The sequence below is a fragment of the Myotis davidii genome, unplaced genomic scaffold, assembly GCF_000327345.1.
Source record: "Myotis davidii unplaced genomic scaffold, ASM32734v1 scaffold989, whole genome shotgun sequence".
Taxonomy (NCBI): domain Eukaryota; kingdom Metazoa; phylum Chordata; class Mammalia; order Chiroptera; family Vespertilionidae; genus Myotis; species Myotis davidii.
Window position 1 is genome coordinate 164313 of NW_006299599.1, and position 3264 is coordinate 167576.

Sequence of the window (3264 nt, forward strand, 5' to 3'; positions counted from 1 at the left end):
AGGTGAGTGTGTGATTGTAGATGAGTGTATGTGTAGGTGAGTGTTGTGTGTAGGTGAGCGTGTGTAGGTGAGTGTGTGTGTTGGTGAGCGTGTCTGTAGGCCGGCCTGTAGACTGGCGAGTGTGTATGTGTGTGTGTGAGTGTAGGTGTGTGGATGTGTAGGTGAGTATGTGTAGGTGAGTGTATGTGTAGGCCCCTCAGAGGGGCCCCCTTCAGTCCTGTCAGGAGAAACCCATTTCCTTGAATGTCTTGGACTCGGGTGAGGTATCTCCATCATTTCAGGGTGTTCCCAGCCTGTGTGGAGCCGTGGGTCCGAGCACAGGTGTCTGCAAGGACACGGGGTCTCCACGGCCACTGGTCACGTGAGATATTCGTGCCCTGTTTGCACTTAATGTTTCTGATCACGATTGAAAGTAGTGACTTAAAAGCCAATAAGAAGGAAACAAAGGCAACTTAACATGCACGTCATTTGTTGGCACTTGATGACAGCCAGTGACTGTAGATTTCTCGGCCTCTGACAGCACAGCGCTGGCTGTCGTCACACCGTACCCCGTGACCGGAGAGGCACCCAGGCTTGACGGCCGCAGTGGCAGGTCCCGGGGACTTGTGTGGTGAGCGTCTCCGGGAGTTTAGAATAGATGTGCCTGTGTGCGCACATGATTACCGTTGAGTCAATACCAGTTTGGAGGGAATCACCGTTGCACACAGCTGTGTTGTGTTCGTGTACGTTTGTTGGTGTTCGTGGTCGCATGAGAGAAGCACAGGCGCTTATACCGGCCGATGTCTACGTCTCAGGGAACAATCATGGCCTCTGCACGGAGTCTTTTCAGAAGGGTGGACGCGCTGCTCAGGGAAGGGCCCGGGCGTGGGACCGCGCGTCTGGGCAGGAGTGCCAGCAGGATCCCGACCTCGGCCGGCACTGACCCCGGGCAGTGGTTTCCTCATCTGTGACACCAGCCGTCGTCCTCGGGGATCCTGCGAGGACTGGATGAACTGGACGGCTCCCCTCGGCCCCGCCGTGGCTCAGCGCCTGCCCCTGCATCTGCTTCCCTCTACACCAAGGGTCCCTGCTTCCTGTTTGCATCAGGAATCGCAAGTCGCCTTGGAGAGAGCGCTCTGGGCACCGCCCCCGGCCATCCCTGCAGCCTAAACCTCTGGAGGAAAACTGCAAAAGGAGTTACTCCTTCAAGGACGGGCTTGTCAGGGCACGTGGCCCAGGTGTGAGCGGCCGGCCACGCTGACGTAGTGCTGACTGTGCTCCGGGGATGAGGCCATCCTGTCCTGCGTTCCGGATTCACTTCCTCCCAAGCACCGAGTTAGAGGCCGGATGGCCAGCGAGCTGATGGGGGCCGGGGGATCTCCCTCGCCGAGGCCTGGAACCGGACGTGACTGGCTTCCTCTCCGACTGTGTGTGGTTATTATTGGCTGAGAATTCCTGTGGCGAGTTTTCCTTCATCCTACTTTCTGGGGAGGGGAAAGCTCTGAGCTTTTGGATGCGGGAGGCTGTGGTTTTAATTGGACGCTACTCCTCACTTAGCTGTGGGACAAGGACTGTCTCCAAGCATCCGAATGAGGAAGTAAGCATTGTCGATGCCATTTCATGAGGCTGCGGCCAAAGGAAGATTCAGACAAGAAAGTAAAATACAGTGCGGCCTGGCTGGTGTGGCTCAGTGGATAGAGCTCCGGCCTGTAGACTGAAGGGTCCCTGGTTCCATTCTGGTCAGAGCACATGCCCAGGTTGTGGGCTTAATCCCCAGTAGGGGGCATGCAGGAGGCAGCTGATTCATGATTCTCTCATTTATGTGTCTATCGCTCTCTCCCTCTCCCGCTCAGAAATCACTATAAATATATTTTTAAAAAACATACAGTGTGATTCTTCGGGAGCAGCCCACAAGAATGGGCGTGTCCACCGCGATGTCAACTGTGGGGACGCGGGACATTGCTGGACAAAAGGAACTTAGCCCCCAAGTGACTCCCCGAGGCCTCCAGTGACTCTCGTCCTGAGAAACGGGTTGGTCTCAGTCCGTGTACAGTAATTCATAATCTGCCGCACACAGCTGCAGGCGACCAGACGCGTGCGAATCGTGACACGGCGTTTCTCCGCCCTGGGGAGTGTTTTAAGGGCAGGGGAAGGCTTCGTTCTAGTTGGGACAGCAGCAGGCATTCGGGTTGTGATAATATTGACATGGAGGTTTCTGTCCTTACCCCATTTTGTTTTCCCAGAATTTCTTACCATGAAAACATGTCTTGATTTATCTGCACAATATTACATTGTGCGAGGACTCCATTCCTTTCAAGAGAGAATGAACTCTCAGGTCTTCAAAAATGAAAACCCCGGGCCCTAGTCGGTGTGGCTCAGTGGGTAGAGTGTCGGCCTACGGACCCAGGGTTCTGGGTTCGATTCCAGTCAAGGGCAGGACTTCCGGTGCAGGCGCCTCCCCAGCCCGGGTCCTGGTCGATGTGTTTCTCTCTTTCCTGCTCTCTTCCACTCTCTCTAGAAATCGATGGAAAAATATCCTCCGGTGAGGATTGAAAAACACAAAAACGCTGGGGACAGGAGAAGGAAGCGTGTGTGGCCCCACCTCCTCCCCTTGAGCCGGGCCTCAAAGGCACAGGAAATGCACACCGGGTTCCCGCCCGCTGGGAAGTGCGCAGCTCAGAGCCTCACCGGCCACGGCCACGTGCTGCTGTCAAACCTCAAGTTACCTCTGACTCGGAAAAGCACAATTTGGCGCTGGCCGGTGGCTCAGTGGATAGCGCGCCGGCCTGCGGACCAAGGGTGCCGGTTGGATGCCGGTCAAGGGCGCACACCCGGTTGCAGGCTCCAGCCCCAGTGCGGGCGTGCAGGAGGCAGCAGACCCTGATTCTCTCTCATTGATGTTTCTCTCTCTCCCTCTCCCTTCATCTCTGACATCAGTAAAAAAAGAAAAAGAAAAACACAATTTGCCTGAGAACGCGGGGAACAGTAAATTTGGGGGAAAGCGATGGAAACAGGGCGGGGGGAGGGGGGTAGCGTCTGGGTTCAGGGGGCGGTGCCTAAGACGACCAACAGCAGGCGCTCTGCAGGCCCTGCATCTGACAGGCATGACGTCACGCTGAGATGGGCGTTGCCTGCATGACGTCACGCGGAGGCGCGCCTTTCCTGCCTCTTCGGAGAACAGAAATGCCCGGCCCCCGTGTCTGCGCCCCTGCCCGCCGGTGCGTGGGCACCTTCCTGGGCCTGGGGCAACCCCTCAGGGCAAAGGTCTGGGCCGGGCCGCCTGGC